Raw genomic sequence first — 18,565 nt, 5'->3', positions numbered from 1 at the left:
TCTTGTCTGGTAGGAGAAAGAGATGCATGGACAGGCCATTTTAATATACTACAGTAAACACTGTGTTAAAGCTCTGTACACATGACCAGTTGTAAATTCTGGGGCAATAAAGGAGAGATTTGGGGGACAGGTGGTCATCTTACCCCCCTGTGTCAGTCATACCATGTACAGGTGAGGATCTCTGGTCTTGGCAGTAGGTGGTCATACAGCCAACATGGGTAGGCTGTTGTGGTTGACTTGAATTCTGATGTCAGCCCCTCTAGTGACTTATGTCCTGAGGCAGGTTACCTCTCTCTTTATCTATGAATTGGGAATAGAAGTAAAAATACTCGCCTCACAAAGTAGTTATAAGGACCAGAAAGGATAACTTACCTGAATGAGGTTTGGAAACAGGGAAACAGCAATAGACATGCTAGTTGTTAACACTCTTGACACTCCCCTTGTGACTTTGGGTTATTGATGAACTCCTCTATGCTCTGTATTTATCACGTGTCAAAGGAGAATAATAGTTTCTGATACAGAGCAATCATAAGGATTAAATGAGCTAAAATATATAAAGCCCTTAAAACAGTGTCTAGCACACAGTAAAAGTTGTTTATTATGTTAATTATTATTGATGCAGTAGAAGAGGTAGACCCTACCTCTCTGTGATTCTGGTGGAAGATTTTCAACATAGTCTTTTTTATGGTGTTCTTAACAGTAAGATTTTGTGACATTGTAATGGCTTAATAAAAGTTGTGTGGTTTTGGACAGCTGTCACAAATGAGGTTCCAAAATTGGATTAACTGATTAACTGCAGGTAGGAATGTAAGTGGTGAGCAGGTGCTCTTTTGGAATTCACACTTGATGCTGAATTGTTCAGAAATGCTGCTTTCTGGTATTCAGATCATATACTCTTTTCTGGCTATGGAAAGTTGGTTTAATGACTATGATTAAGATGCTGCCCTTTTGACAGTCATTAAAAAATTGATAATGAAAAACCCTAGTCTGGAGTGTCTGCTGCTGTCCCTTCTGATGAGTGACTGCTTGTAAGAGAAAACGCTTTCTCTTTCTTGTGAGCTCTACATAGTGTAGTGTTGGTGTCAGGGTCCTCCAGGTACTTTCTCCTTTCCAAGAAAAGTAAAACCCACATCTCTTTTGTTTAGACAGCTACAGTAAGATGGGTGGCCATTTCTGAGACCTTATCTTCTTTTATTAGAAAATTATGATCCTTTTTTGTTTGATTTCTTCTAGTGACATGTTTTAATTCTCCTTCCCCTTGAGATATCTAACAAAAAGCTTTATTTCATCTAAATGTCACTGGATCATTCCATTGGATGTGGGAAAGAAATGGGGCTTATAGTGACAGTAAAAACTAGTAACAAATAATATTGCTTATTAAACATATAATATATATGTGTCAGCCAGAATGCCAGACATTTAATAGACAATCTTTTTTAAATCATTTAAGAGCATTGTGAGATATCCCCATAACAGTTTTTTACTTAAACTGGATGTTTATTTGAAGGTAGCTTGAAGCTGTATTTGTATAGTAAGAATTCTGTAATATGTTGGGAAGGGAGCTATTGGAAATTATAGGGGAAGTGTAGGGCTGAAGTACTACAGGCTATCCCTTGAGGTCAACACCCGTTTTTCTACCAAGGTACCAGGAAAATCTACCATGAGAAATGAATTCTTGGATTAAATCTTTGCACCTTTGGGCTCCCCTGCTTAAAATGCAGATGTCGGTGGTGGGAAAACTGATTAAATAGTAGCTCAGTTATGAAATCATCCTCCTCTGAGCAAGAATAGGACTGAATGAAGGCTCTGGTGACTTCTAATGTGAGAAGGAGAAAGGTGATGAAACATTTCTTGCTAGTGGTCCTTCCTAGGGAATTAACTGCAGGTAGGACTGGGAACCCATGGTTGGAGTACGGAGTGGGGAGGAAGAATGGGAAAGGGGAAGTGGGGGGAGCTAAAGGACCACTAAGACCTCTCTCTGTATTTACATTGGTATCCAAATTGTGGAGAAAAGTCCCTCTTCAGCTGTGAGCCTTCCCTCAGACAGTGCTTCGGCTCTCTGGCTCTCTGCGGCGTGTTCCTGAGGGATTCCCTGGCCCCATGGCAGGCTCAGCAGTAGAAGCTGCACCTCTGGGACAGCAGCCTGCAGAGCCATTCCTGAGTTGCCTGGTAGGTGTTAGGGGATGGCGACATAGCAGCTGTCCCTGGAATGTCAGCCCTTGAAGTAGGTGAAGGGTGTGTATGTGGTTTCATGCCAACATAGTCTCTCATATCCTGGGGCTGGAGAGATGTTAATGGATGAGCAGAAGTTAAGGAAATGCTCTAGTTAATCTATGGTCTCTACTGTTTAGATTTAAGGAGAGAACTCTTAGTCCTTTTAACAGAATATTGTTATTTACCTTTCCTCTGCAATCTGTTAGAAACTGGTGGTAAAACACAGAAAAAAGTTTACTCTTGGGGTTTTCAGACTGTTTAATCAGATAGAGTTCAGCATTAGTGTTATTGTTTGATAAAAGTTGAAATCAGCTCATTTTAGGGGCACAAGAAAACTTGATGACAACCTCCAAGATAAGCAAAAACTAACTGGGAAGTCAGGAAATATCTTACTTTTAGTTTAAGACTCACTGCTTGAGAGTGCTTCATTCCCATTAAGAATGGAAGATACAAATATTCTGATTTTCATAAAACTGAGTTTTTGGTATGTCTTCAGGCTGTAATCTACTAGTGTCTGTGACTACCTTTCCCCAATCGGTGAATGTGGATAATGGTAACTGCCTTGGAAGGTGGTTGTAAGGATTAAATGAGTCAGTATGGTGGAGGTGTTAAATATGTAGCTTGAATTATGACCTACCATTTGTTAGCTATGTGGGCAACTTTATTTAATCTCTTTGAGTTATAGGCATCTCATCCATTAGAAGCCTGGTTGTGGTAAGAATGTAATGAGAGGATGTGTGCAGAAAGCCTGGCACACATTAAGTGGTTGCTATGCGGATGTGGGGTTTTTTTGGCCAGGACTGTGTGAAATTGAAAAAAGTTCCCAACATTTAAGTGTCAGAAGAAATCTGGATTTCAGAATTCAGACATTTTAACAGCCTTGCACCCGCATCGCTAGCTGGCTGCACCCTTCAAGCTGTGTGCCTGTGGGCCTGTGGGTGGGTGAAATTGTGGCTCACTGCTGATTCATACCTTGCCTGCTCATTCCCTCATGCTGTCCAGCTTGTCCTGCAGGCATTATTGTTTTGCCAATAAATAAAGATTTTGGTTAGAAACTATACAGCACTGGGTGTAATACTTGGAACACAACACATGCTCAGTAAATGTTTGTTTTTTTCTCTATTAGGCCTCTGATGATGTTGTGGGAAAAAAAATAGGTTTAATTCAAGTGATTCAGGCCTGAGCTAGGTTCTGTCTCAGTTGACTGGGTGGCCTGAGAGAACCAGTTAACTTCTCTGAGTCTCAGTGTTTTCCCAGGAAAACTGGAGGGTATGATTATTAGGGTTTCTCCAGTAGTGAATTTGTCTGAAGAATGGTATATACCATACTTAAACTTCCACAGGATGCTTGAAAACATTTTGTGTGATGCCCTATAAGTAAAATCATGACATATAGGTTATAAGAACAATTAGGTTAATTAGAAAGTGGCTGAAAAATAATGTTCAAGTTGTTGGTAAGACCAGTCTGTTAAGCTGAAGAATTAAGTCTTTTAGCCCTTTGCTGTTGAAATTTTCATTTTTTCCTCAGACAAAGCTACTGAGGACGGGTCCATCAATATAGCATCTCTGTGAAGTCATATGATGGACGCTGGGCTCAGGGTGGAAAGATATCTTAATAAAATGGAGCAGTGGACCATAAATGAACAAGATAAATGTGCAGGATAAAAGTGCTGTAATTTGAGTTTGGAAAAAAAACTGCTCAAGATGGGAAATGAAATATTTTAAGAGTGGATGAAAAAGAGCTAGGATTTTAGATGGAATGCTAAACTCAGAGGGTAGCCATGGACATCACTGGGTTACAAAAGAAAACATTAGGACTGCTATTCATATTTATTTAGACAGGCATCTTTTCAAAAAATGTATTTTTTGTGTGTTTCCTTACATAATAGGATGGTAATACATGAATAAAAACAAAGCCTCATATGTTTGGAGTACAGACTTTTATTTATTTTATTTTATTTTATTTTTATTTTCATTTTTTAAATAGGGAAGTATCTGGGAAAAGTTTGGAGACTCCTGGGATGGAAACTTTGCTGAGCGGTAACATAGTATAGTGAAAACTATAGCCTTTAGAGTCAAATATTCCTGAATAAAATTTTGGGCTTTAACACTTAATGCTTATGACCTTGTATATAAAACATAGCTTCTTTGAGTCTCCCTTTTTCATGAAGTGTAAAATATGTTGGCATACTTCTCTCCAAAACATGTCAGGATGGTTCCAATGAGATAATTTTCCTATTTCCTTTTGGCTGTTGATTTCTAATTTGATACCATTATGATCAGAGAAGACACTCTGTATAATTTCAGTTCTTTTAAATTTGTTGAGGTTTATGTGTTTTGGTGAATATTCTTTGGGCACTTGATAAGAATGTGTATTCTGCTCTTATTAGGTGGTGTGTTCTATGTCAATTAAATCCTGTTGGTTGACGTGTTTTTCAGTTCTTCTGTATCTCTGCTAATTTTCTGTCTGGTGGATCATTTCTGAGAGTGGGATGTTGTAATTCCCAGGATGAAATGATTTTTTACAATGTGCCTAGCCTAGTGTGTGCAGAGTAGGTGAATTGCATAGTTTAGAGAAGAGAAGAGTTAATGCATGCATGATCCTATTCCTCCATGTATTTTCAGGGCTACTTAGTGGAAAATAGTGGGTTTCTCCTCTTTATCATGTTAGAAGATGGACAAATGCAAATAAGCTGTATGGGGAGAATATTTGTGTCCATACAAGGGAAGTAGACTTGTCCTGTGGCTTCCCCTGTATTTGATATCATTAATATTTCTCTGGGATTTATAGAAATACTATCTTGCATTTGTCCCCACCATGTTTACTGAACAAACTTGAATACCAGAACCTCCCATTCTTTCTTTATGAAATGAGTTGTTAGACATCTAGTTTTTAGTGACTTTAAGACATATAGAGCCTCAAATATTTGGCCCTCTCTTTTGGCGTGTTAGCATATAGAATTAACATGTTTTCACATTGCATAGCACATGTGAAACGATATGCTTTCTGTTCTTTGACCAAATCCTTTCTTAATACTCCTGGAGAGGATATACTCCAATGCAAAAGAAAGGAGTTACACACCTTAAGTGACAAAAAATAGCCTCAGGCTTTGTGCCTTAACAAAGCAGTCATTCTTGAAAGTTACATTTTATTTCTATATGCCTCATTTTCTGGAGAAAGTTGTCAACTTCTTTGGACTGTTTTTCCCCTGGGGATTTAGAGAAACTAAAGCAGCTAAGCATCTGTTGGTGTCAAAAAAGATAAATAAATGTGATATTTTCTGAAACATCAGTGTTTAGTAATAACCATAGTAGGATGATGCCACTGTGTTTTAGATATGTCTCTTTTAAATAGCATATTATTGGAATTAAAAAAAAACAACTGAGAATTGATCTTTGAGCTGTTTATTTTCATATAGGATAGTTGACTGTGATGGCTATTATATTAAGATTTGTTTCCTGTATAGTTTTTTTTCATTTTTTACTTACTTTTGATTTTTTACTATATATTAATGCTTTTTCTTTGTTTTCTGCTTTCTCTGTATTTATTATATGGATTAATTTTTTTTTCATTTCCCTTCCACTGGTTTGTATGTTATACATTTTATTTCTGTTAGACTTAAATTTTAACCTACATACTCTGATTCATTTTGCAAAATACTCTGACTTTTGGCAAAGTTTGTGAATCAAAGAAGTACGATTATATCGTGGAATCAAAAAACATAATCACACTGGGTTTTAAAGTAGGGATTTGTTGTTTTTCTGTGGTTATATTCTGACATATAGTTACTTGTTAATTGTATTCTTACCAGTGGTTCTGGGGAATGACCCATCATCATAGAGATGTGAAGGCTGGTATAAATCCATGGGGTGATTTGATCTATGCCCTAGCACTGCAGACTTACTGTTAATAGATCTGTAATTAAAGGGAAGTTGCTGCCAGTTGTTAAACTTGAGTTAGAAAATGAAATAAGCAGCAGCAGAAAATCAAAAGCAAAATAAACTTCTCATGAAACTAAAGAATATCTACTGGAATAACATGAATTAAAGACTTGCTACTTCATTAGTGAAATGAACTTTTTTTCAGTTATGGAGAGAGATACTCCTCCAATCACCATCTCTTGATTATTGTCATCACCACGTGACAGTGTTAAATGAAAGAATGCTAAGAGAGAAAAAATACTGAAACCGAGAAATGTTTTTTTAAAAAAATTTTGTCATTTGAAAATGGTCCTTAGTTTAAGCTTTACTGTATTTGTACTCAAGAGCTTTCATGAATATGACCAAATGAAGTTGATAGTAGCTAAAGGAATAGCTTTTTGGCTTGTTATTAGGTTTAAATGTCTGACTGAAACATTGACATTGCTTTTCTAATCTCCTCTGGGTAAAAAGGAAGTCCCATAAGTAAGTTAGTGAAGTGGGCATCCTGTTACTATACCTCTTACCATATGTAGTATCCAGAAATATGTTGATGCAAAAAAAAATAAAATCGACACAGTCATGATGTGGAAATTGAATCAAACTTCTGGAATTTTCAGTTTTTGGCTTGCTTTGCATTATTCCCTGAGATGCATGTATAACTCGATATGTCTTTGCTTTAGTTTATGACTGTTTAAAAATGAAAATTATAAGAAGCTTGAACTGACATGGTTGTGAGAGTCAAGAGCTTTGAAAAATGTAAACCTTTGCATTTAAGTACATTGTATATTAATATATGTTAATGTTTAATTTATGAGACAAATTGATTCGACAAGAAAGGAGAAGCAACATTGACTCTATGATTGTATAGAAAATAAAGAGGTATTTTTGGAAAGAAGAAGTATTTTCCAACTACTTCCACATGTAATCTTTCTACCCCTTCTTTGGACAGTTGAGGGGATTAAAGGGAGCAGAAAAACTGACATTTCAGGGGCATATTCAATCAAAACACAGGGGAAGATTAAAGATTTTCTTTGCATGCTTATTTCTTTCCTATGAATATATTTTAAGTAAACTGATATATTTTGAATGATGTCAAACTTACAGAAAAATTACACAGTTAGGATAAAAAATTTCCATACACCTACTTTACCCAGATTCTCCAAAGTTTAACTATTTGCTTCGTTGGCTCTTTCCATCTTAGTTTTTTTTCCCAAAAAATTTGAGTGTTAGTTTACAATTAACACTTAGATATTTCAATACATACCTCCTGAGAATGGGACATCTTCTTACATATCATTAGTACAGTGATAAAAACCAATACATTTTATATCCAGTCCACAGTCTGATTTTAAATTTTGTCAACTGTTCTAATAATGACTTTTGTAACATTTGCCCCATACTGGGTCCAGGATCCATTTATATGGATAGTGTTTAATCGCATGTCTCCAGTTTCTTTTAATCTGCAGCCATTCCTCATGCTTACTTGTTCTTTCATAACCTTGATATTTTTGAAGAGTACAGGTACATTATTTTGTAGAATGTACCTTAACTTATATTTGTTTGGTGTTTTTCATATTCTAGTCAGGCATTTGCTTACTTGTTCTATTTTCTTATTTACTTACTCATTTACATTTGCTGTGGACTCATGGATTCTTTTTCAGTGGCTTATAAACTATTAGTATCAGTATGTATTTTGATGCTCACATTGTCCCAAATTTGACCAGTGGGAACTCCTTCAAGTGGACTCCTTATTAGCCTTTTGACATGTCTGCATTATAATTTGAGTATTTCCTTTCTTTCAGGTACAACATGGTGTTCCAAGCTCATTTTATACTTTCTTTGTCTCAGTCTTGGAATCAACCAATTCACCAAGGAACCCTAGTTCCTTTGCATGGAGAGTGGTATTTAGATCTTGTTGCTAAGTGTGCTCCTTGCTGCCAGTGTGTCATAACTTCTAGGCCCTCTTTGAGTTCAAAGCTAGAAAGAAAGAAAAAAAAATCCATGAATGCATATTATGTATACTATATGTGTATAGATAGATACATAATATCTCTGTATGCATCTGTCTGCCTATCCGTCATCCATTCCTTAAAAAGCCATGAATTCATAAGGATGCCTTCAGCTCAGTCCTATACCACAGCATTCATTCCAGCATTCCTCTTCCCATATTTGCTTCCATTATTCTCAATATGCCTATTTATTTGCTCAATCCCCCCCACCCCAAAAAGTATTTGCAGAATTGCTAACCTATACTACTGTGAAAAAGAAACCTAATCACTAGAGTTCAATATTTGTTTACTGTTCTTTTGGTCTTTAGACTGAGGGTATGCAGTCAAAGCACTGCATTCAAAAGTTACTTGGGCTAGCTCTTTTTTACCTTTCTTCAATGTGATTATGTTCTTTGCTTAAAATACAGTTGGTTCATGTTTCCTTTGTTTCCATTTTAGGATCCCTCAATTTATACTTGTTGATTTATTTCAGTATGCAAAATACTAATATGAATTCAAAAATGAAAGATGTGCCCAGAAATGTCACAACCCCAGTTCTTCTTATCCTATTCCCATCCGAGTTCCTAGTACCTATAGGTAACTAGTGTCATTAATTTCTGGTTTACCCTTCCTTCTTTCATGAAAACATACAGATAACACCTATATTTTCTTTTCCCATTCTTTCATGCATGCAAGGTAAAATACGGTGTATATTTTTGAACTTTATTTTTTTTCACTTAACAGTATATTCTGGATGTCATTACATATCAGTTCATGGAGATCATCCTGATTACAATGCCATAGTGTCCTTTGTCTGGAAATCACATAGTTTATTTAGCCACTTTACTAAATGTTGGCATTTAAGTGGTTTGGTATTTTGCAACCGTAAACAATGCTGCAGGAGATCACCTTGTGAATATATATTTTCATAATGTTGAAGGTGTTTCTTTAGGGTAGATTCCTGAAGTGAAATTGCTAGGTCAAAAAGGTAAACATATAAATAATTTTGTTAGATATTATCAAATTACCATCCATAAGGGCTGTGCCAGTGTTCATTCCTACCAGCGAGATACCTTCCTCTGAGAGAGCCTTTCTTCACAGTCTTGGCTAATACCTCTTCGTAACTTCTTTTTCAGTGTTTCTCTATCTTGGATGGGGAGAAACAATTGTATTATGTCAGTGACATATTTTGTTTAATTTATCCTGTTCATTGAATTGCAAATGGACAATTAAGTAACATTTCTTCAGTTTTCCCAACTTCAACTCTATTTTTGGTCCAATTTATCTTAGAAAATAAAGTATGGAATTAGGTTTCATTTCTCTTATCTACTCAAACAATAGGACTTCTGTATGCATCAGTGGTTAGCAAACTTTGTAGGCATCAGAATCATCCGGAATGCTCCTTAAAACACAGATTGGTGGGCCCCACCCCCAGAGATTCTGTTTCAGTAGATCTGGGGGGTGGCTAGATTATTTGCATGTCCACCGTCCCAGGGGAAGCTGCTGCTGGTCTGGACAGTGTACTTTAACCACTGGTCTGTATCACTGGAGTGGCTTACAGAGTATCTCAGGGAAGTTGTTAGATCTTACAATTGACACTGTATTTAAGTGAGTTATAGGACAGATGTCATCGTGTCTGTACTGCTGAAGACACAAGATATCTAACACACCTTTAAATCTTCGCACTGGAAGGAGGTAGAATAGTCCTGTGTTAAGTCATCCATTCATTGAATCACTCATTGATTTATCAGGTTTCTTGCCTTTCAGCTGTGTTTGCTAGGCTGTGTGAGGTCTTCTATTTTACCTACTGGGAATTTTATTTAAGAAAAGTTAAATATACTTTCCCAAAATCCTACATCTACAAAACAAAAGCCCTTGACTTCAGAACCCTTTTAATAACTTCAGCAGTTCTTTGCTTCTTTCTGCACATAATTGACTTTTGCTAAGTGCAGCTGAAAATTAAAGCTAAAATTAAATTTCACAAACATAGTAATGGCCTTTATAACTGATAGTGACATCTTGGCTGCCTTGAGATAACAAGGCTTCTGGCTGAGACACTATTTCTTTAGGTATTTGTATTGCTTCATAACAACTGTGTTACTTCATCAAAGATAGTACCGGTACATGCCTGAAATGAAACTATACCAGTCAATTGATCCCATTTACTTTTGGGGTAGATTTCAGAGGGTCCCTTTGGGCAAATGTGAGAGCCTAGCATGTCACAGGAGACCTAATAGGAGACTGACTTCTGCAGCCTGATGTTTTATGTTGCCCTGGCATATGAAATACTGTTATTTAAAGATCTTAACATGTAGATACTCAGTTGGCTTATATTTTTGTTAAGGTGATATATAGAAATTCTGGTTTGGAAATAGTGAAAATCAGGAGCAAAGAAGGAAAATTGGAGAAATCTTGGTTTCCAGGCAATCAAACACATAATATCAGATCCATGTACCACTTGCTTGATGTTAAGATGCCTGAAGGGTAAATAATTGATTGAACAGAGACTAAAACAGCCATTATAGTTAGCTGAATTCCAGGCTCCTTGACCTGAGCTCATTTTGGTCAGGTTAGTGAATGGGATGGCTATTTCTCCAAGAAAAGGAGCCCAGATATAATCTCTAGCATGTACTTGGATCTTAAAAAAATAGTTGGGCTTAAATAATCATTTAGTTATCAAACTTTGATTTTGTCAATGTGAGAATTCTGGGCTACAACCCGTGAAGAGGTGAATGACCTATGGCGGAGCCCTAGACTGTCCCACTTCACCTCCTCCAATACAGAGGACCTAAGGAGTGATTACTTTCGTAAAAAACACAGAGTAATATGCCTTATATTCATCCAACCCTATAGTAACTTTCATTTCTAGTCTCCCTGTGATTTCTCTCTCTTCACTCTAGAAGGTACAGTTTATAGCTTGTACCTTTTTATTCCCTTCACCTATTCCTTTCCCCTCATTGATTTCCTCTGTGCTCAGAGTTTTAATTCTTTAACTCGGGTGACTTATAAATGTGTTTGTATTCTCTTCTTGAGTATTCAGATTTGTACATTCCAGTACATGCTGGGTATCTTTTATAGTCAGTCAAACTCAAAATGTCCTATAAGGATTTATGTCTTACCTACCTTCTCCTCTAACTGCTCTGTCCTATCTGTGAGTGGTCTCTGAGGGCATGCCTGGGCTCTTAGGTATCTCCCCCATTACCCGTACATCTGGTCAGTTGCCAGGGCCTGCCAATTCTGCCTCAGTTGTCCTGCCCAGTAAGTCTACGTGCTCTCTCTTCTTGTGGCCTTTCACTTTGGTCTTGACTGGTCCACCCCTTCTTGGATGCAGGCTTCTTCAGTCCATCTTCTGTAGTGCAACCATATCTTTCAGAAGCATAATTCTAACCATCTTACTCCCCTTCAAACACTTGGATGATGCTTGATCACCAGCAGGATAAAGTCCAGAGTCCTTGGCTTGACTTCATAGCCCACTGTGATCTCACACTCATCTACTTCTTCTGCTGAATGTCTTGCCATTCTGCACATATACGTTAGAATGCAGTGATGCAGAATTGCTTTTAGTTCTCTGAAAACACCATGATGCTGTCTGTACACATCCTCACCTGTGCTTGTGCTAGTATTTTTTTTTTGGTTACTTAATTATATATTGTACTTTTTTCTCTTTTTTATCGGAAAAAAGCTGATATATTGGTTGCAGATGTACTACATGGTGACTTAGTAATTATATACATTACTAGATGCTTGCCATGATAAATACAGTTACTCCATTACCATACCAAGATGTTATAATATTCTTGGTTATATTCTCTTTGTTGTACTTCCATTCCTATGACTAATTTATTTTGCAATTTACAGTTTGTACCTCTTTATCCCCTTCACCTATTTCACCCATCCCCTTACCCACCTCCCTGGTGTAACAAACTGTTCTCTGTTTTTGGGTCTAGTTCTTTTTTGTTTTAGATTTCACACTTAAGTGAAATCATATGGTATTTGTCTTTCTCTGCCTGGCTTATTTCACTTAACATGATACCATCTATGTCCATCCATGTTGTCCCCAGTGGCAAGATTTCCTTTTTTCATGTTTGAGTAATATTCCTTTGTGTATATATATCACATCTTCTTTATCCATTCATCTATTGATGAGCACTTTGGTTACTTCTGTATCTTTGCTACTGTAAATAATGCTGTACTGAACACAGGTGTATGTACATCCTTTTGAATTAGTGATTTTGTTTTCTTTGGGTAAATTTCCTAAAGTAGATTGCTGGATCATATGGTGTTCCTATTTTTAGTTTTTTGAGAAATCTCCATCCTGCTTTCCACAATGGTTGTACAAATTTACATTCCCACCAACAGTGTAGGAGGGTTCCCTTTTTTCTGCATCCTCTCCACCATTTGTTATTTCTTGTCTTTTGGATAGCAGCCATTCTGACTGGTGAGAGGTAGATAGCTCATTGTGGTTTTGATTTGCATTTCCATAATGATTAATGAGGTTAAGCATTGTTTCATATGTCAGTTGGCCATCTGTATGTCTTTGGAAAAATGTCTATATAGATCCTCTTCCCATTTTTTAGCTGGAGTATCTGTTTTTTGGTGTTGAGTAGTATGAGTTCTTTCTATATTTTGGATATTAGTCCCTTATTGGATATATCACTTGCAAATGTATTTTCCCATAACGTAGGTCACCTTTGCTGTGCATAAGCCCTTTAGTTTGATGTAGTCCCACTTGTTTATTTTTGCTTTTGTTTCCCTTGCCTAGGGAGACATATCCAGAAAGGAATTTCTTATGCTGATGTTCATGAGACTCTTGCCTGTGTTTTCTTTTAAGAGTTTTATGGTTTCATTTTTACATTTAGATTGTTCTAGTCTTTCATACTGACCTCTATGCCTCTTTTAATTCTTTTGCTTTCAATACTTTGTTACAAAGTATTGAATACTCTAGGATACCTTCCTTGCTGTCTCTCACTCACCTGTGCACTACTGTCCCATTAGATAATGTCTGCTGACCTTTCTCTAAGGTCTCTAAAGGGTACCCTGTATACATCTCTGTGGTAGAATCTCATCCACTTTACTGACCTAGAAGTCAACATGGGGGCGATTCTCTCCCATTTTTAGGTTAAAGCAAGTCATCAGGCCATCCTAGATTCAAGGCTTGGGGAAATGGATTCCACTCTATGGGAAGAGCAACCATGTCACATTGCAAAGAATGTGCATACAAGGATGGGAGGAATTTGTGAATTTTTTTAAACCATGAGCATAATATTCCCTTTTAGAACTGGATTGACTTTCTACTTGATGAGCTCTTTTTGCACATTGTTTGTACTACTTGTTGCAGTGGTCATCTTACATGCTTTACATATAATACGTCTTCCTTCTTTAGTAGGTCATCTTTTTCATTTGGGAAGAACATAATAAACATTTATATCCCCATAGTGCATACCAGATTTATTAATTTGGCAGGGATTCAATAAATAATTATGGAATGAATTATCTTTTCCAACTAAGAAATATTTCAAGTATATAGAAAAGCAAGTCAATGATATAATAAGTAGCTATCTATTCAGCCACTCTGAACATCTTTACTGTGAGTTCATACTATGTGCTGATAACTAAAATAACATTGCCTGTTCAGTTACATTGTGAGGTGTAATGAGCTATTGGTGGCTGATCTGAACTTTTAGCAACCATCTCATGACCTTGTTTCAAAAGGAGAATGAATTCTAAATTTCAAGCATTCTGCCTTGCAAATTTAGTTGAGTCACAATTATGGGGACTGCTTTTAAAGCCACAAAGATACACTTGCATGTGAATATTACAAGCATCTGGGTAATGTCAGCATCTACCTGAAAAAAATGAGCTAATTACAGAGTACTTTAAAATGTATGGAGGTTATTTTTCCGTTGGAACTACAATATTCTTTGCTATAAGAGAAGGAGGGTAGCTAAGGGTGCTTTAAGGGTGTAGCCTTGCCATGTCTAGTACTCTTAGTTGTTGTCAGTGATAGCCTGCTGCAACTCCTGAAAATTTTACATGCATATTTGATTTGTTTCATGCATAGTTTTCCCTAGAGTGCTTAGAAGCTGTGTGTATACTAAAGAGAGCTGGAGAGTGAGAAAAAGCAAAAGTTCTGGTTAGAAGAACAGAGAGAAATACATTCTAGTTTAGGTATGGGCACACTGTTCAGTTCCCTTTGCCCTGTGTTGTATCTGAGAAACATAAATCCCTGATGTTAATCTTACTTTAATTCCTCTCCTTAGTGTCTAGTGTCTCCCCCCTTTTTTTCTTTTCTTTACCCCCAACTTTACTATAAAAAATACTTTAGAATCCAGAATGGGGAGAATTATTTTTGCCAAAAATTTGAAAAGTGTTATCACAAACCTTGTTACGTTTTTTTCCTTAATACATAATTGTGCATCTCTAAAAGTGATATTTTCCTACATAGTGTCCCCACTATGGTTTTCCAATTCAGCATTGGCCTCTTAAGATGAGAATGCTGATAGCACTTCATTGTGTCAGTGGGGTTGTGGCTAAGAATGTCTGAGACATAACAGGTGTTTCCCCAGCTTGTTTTTCCATCTTTCCCTTGTTTCCTTTCTGTCATTTTTCTTTCCTATTGTTTTTCTCTTTCCATACTTGTGCCTCCCCCATCCTCCTCCAAGTTCTATTGGCATTTCCTATGTACCAAATATCTTAACTCCTCTGTCCCAGTTACTTCCCAAAGAGACAAACAAAAGACACTGCAGCACTAGGGCTGCCCAGAGGGATTGTAGCCCAAACAGAAGCATTCAGAGAGCCCTCCGCCTCCTCACTCACCTTCAGGCATCCCTATGGATGTAGGGAGTGCTGCAGGGATGAGCATGTACTTCTGTTGTCAGAGAACTCATGTTTGCATTTTGACTTGTGCTGTCTGAATATTTTTTAAACAGTTTTTTTTCCTGAAAAGATATATCTATAGCCATTTGTACAGACACTGGAATCTGTTTTTTTTTTCTGTTTTGTCCATCCCCTTGTTCATATTCACTGAAAAATCTTATTTTTGGCTTACGTTTGACCTTTATACACATAACATGAATGGCTCATTTTCTAGTGATATGGTCCTCTGACCTTGTGAAGGTGATATTTCAATTTTGATTTTTCTAGTGAATGCTTGAAATATTACCAATTAGAAACTTCTACAGTTCATAACCTTCCACCAAACACTTTTTTGGGGGTCTGCTATAAATTCTTTAATGTTTTAAATGAATGAGTTATTAGTTCAACACCACTCACACCACATCTTTTAGCCACCCCTGCTTCTACAAGCTCCGGAGAAATCTAAAAGTGACAGTACTAAAAATGGGGAAAAATAGGTAGAAACTTAGGATGTTAAGTACCACAACTCATTTTTTTTGGAAATGTTGTAGTGGCAAAAAATATCTTAGTATAATCAGTACAGGGTTGGTAGCCTGTAATATGGGAACAGTGAGATGTACCCCTGTAATATTACCAGTTATACCTTAAAATGTTTTATTTTAATTTAGGGGGCCAGTTACCTTGAAAGCAAGCAAAGCAATAAAAATCTTAAATTCTATGTGAGTTAGAAACAAAAAATAAAATAACTATGATTATTATGCTAATGATTCCAGCAGAAAAAGTGGACAATATGCATGAACAGATAAGGTATTTTAGTAAATAGGTGAAAATTATAAGGAAGAATAAAATGAAAATGCTAGAAGTGATAAACACAGTTATAGAGATGACAAATATCTTAGATCTCTCATTAGTATAGTTGATTCAGCTGAAGAAATAATCAGTATAGTTGAAGATAGGTCAAAAGAAATTTCCTAAACTGAAAATGAGAAAAAAGGTAAAACAAGAACAAGAAAATTAGAGTTTCCAAGAGCTTTGGGGCAATATCAAAGTTTCCACATTATGTGTAATTAGAATCACGGAATGAGAAGATTGAACAGGACAGAGAAAACATTTGAAAGTGTAATAGTAAATAATTTTCTAAAATTAATGCTAGGTACCGAATAGATCCAAGAAGCACAATAAATGGCATGATGAGTAATACACAGGCATGCGTGCATGCACCCACACACAGACACACACACATACATATCCCATATTCAAAAAAAGAAAGAAAATAACAAAAATTGCCAGAAAAAAAGACACATTATAAACAAGAACAAGGATAAGAATCAAAGTAGATTCAGATCAAAATTAATCAAGACCTAAGTCCTAAAAGAATGATCTGTCAAACCAACATCGTATATACAGCAAAGAGATGATGTTTGGACACATGGATTGGGGTCTTGTGTTTGAGGTTTTTGATTGCTGGAGATCTTTTCTCCTTTGACAAGCACCTGGTTGTTTCTCCTGGAACAGAAATCCCAGTAGTAGGAAACATATTGGACACTCTTTTGGTTGCATTGGCTACGCAGGAAAATAAAGAGATGAACTAAATACACAATTTCTACTCTAGGAGTTGCCATTATTTCTGTGTAAAATGGGAATATAGGTAACGTTTTTGTTTTTATTTTGTTTGGCACAATGTGAATGGTATAAAGCTCTTTAAAGAAACAAGCACATATGAAAGAAAGGCTTTTTTATTCTGCCATTTTATGCAAGTGTCATTCTTTCCACACACATATAAAATGATTAGATTTACCACCTGAAAATCTATTATTTTCTCTCTAAATAATATTGTTTTGCAAGAACTGATTTGATGTTGCAGAGAACTTGATGCATTCCTGGCTGGAGGAATCAAGCTGGCAGTGAATGAGATGCATGGAAAAGCCAGTGAGTGATGGGAGAGGAGTCTCATTTTGCTCTCAGGATAGGCACTGAACATCAGTCTATTTGTGAAAATATTAACCACTTTTATATTGGTGGGAATTTTCATGGTAATGGTTTAATTTCTGTTGATAGAAGAGTTTATTAGTGAATGTATAATGGAAATTCAGAAAGCTTATTAATGATTTGAATTATATGGTAGAAATATATACTAAACTTTGTTACTTTCTTCTTTATTTACCATTTGTAATTGGCAAGATTTCTCATTGGCAATGATTCTTTTGCTAGTTGGAAACTTTCATATCATTCAGAAGGGAAAAATACAGGAAAGGAAACTGCAGACAGAAGCAGATCTTGGGATGTACTGAGGGTCTGGTGTTGACTGCCCATTTTGTATGCTAACAGCAACACAGTTCCTTTTTCTGATTATTCTAAAAGCAATGATTACTTTTTTATGCCATAGTCTGGATTTGCTGTGTATTACACATGGTGTGTCTGTAGCAGCCTAACAGTATTGACTATCATTTAGCCTTCAGAATTCAATTCATAAAATTTCACCTTTTTTTCTTCTTTGTCATCTGAGATAGTAAAGCTGAATCCAAGGGAGGAAAAAGCAAATATTCGAGGATGTGAATGTTTAAGGGTGTGACAGGTGGAAATGAAAATATCTACCATTAGATAAGTGAGAGTATTCTCTCTAGATTTCTGTGTGCCAGCAGAATGGGGATGATGATATCCCTCAGGTGTTGCTCTGAGGTAAAGTAATTAATTGGGTTAAACAGCAAACTTCATATTTGTAGAGTTTACTAAAATATTTGAGTATAGGGGACTATTCTTTTTTTTATAACAGATGGAGTAAGGGAGGCCAGCACTTTTGTGATATCTTCCATAACAGTCATCATGTTGAATTTTGAGGAATCCAATAAAAATCTTAAAAAGCTATAAAGTGAATAAATAGGAAAAAATAGAAAACTAGCTAGCGATTGTTACAGGGGAAAGAGACAGTACAAAAACCACTAGAAGGAATACAGAGGCAGAAAATAATTAGGAAACATATAGTGAATAAGAAATGTCATTCTGTTTTCTCCCTTGGCTGTTTTTTATGGCCTTATTCTGTACATGAAAAGTCTAGAATGTTCAATTATATCTCTTAGTTCAGCATCTTACTGAGATTTTTTCATTTTCTCAAAATGAAGTGCAATCCACTTGCCTTCTTAGGATGACAGACACATGATGAAGGCTGGGAAAGGAACTCAGGGACCCCATGAGCTTGTTTTTGCTTGATTTGAAGATTAGATGCCTGAGGTGCCAGCACACATTGGACATTTTTATTTCATAAAGTCTCAAGCTCTAAGGAACTTATATAGCTCTTCTCCTCTGCAAACCTAATGAGGAACTGGATTATTTTCATTGAATCAGTAAGGTTTTTGGTGTCATATAACCTCAGTGAAACAAATGTGGTTGCTTGGGTCTCAGTATATTCCTGCAGATGGAAACTTTCTGTAACCAGGAGGTATCTGATCTGCCTGTGTGCTTGGTTGGGGCCTTCTAACCCCCTCTGTAAAAAGTCTTTCTGTACTGATGCTCCATGTGGTAGTGATGGGTCAAATGGCAGTTACATAACCACAGTCCCTTTTTAGTCAGATTGGCCTTTATGTGGAGAGC

General features: G+C 36.4%; 1 protein-coding gene across 4 annotated transcripts in view; it reads left to right on the top strand.

Annotated features, from left to right (window-relative positions):
- Nucleotides 1-18,565, top strand: part of SH3GL2 (SH3 domain containing GRB2 like 2, endophilin A1) — a 215,954-nt gene that overhangs the window by 68,408 nt on the left and 128,981 nt on the right. The gene's annotated exons all lie outside the window — the stretch shown is intronic.

Source organism: Manis javanica, chromosome 2 (genome assembly GCF_040802235.1).
Source record: "Manis javanica isolate MJ-LG chromosome 2, MJ_LKY, whole genome shotgun sequence".
In the NCBI taxonomy this organism is placed as follows: domain Eukaryota; kingdom Metazoa; phylum Chordata; class Mammalia; order Pholidota; family Manidae; genus Manis; species Manis javanica.
The sequence above is the reverse complement of the archived record's forward strand: the minus strand, read 5'-3'. Positions and strand labels throughout refer to the sequence as shown.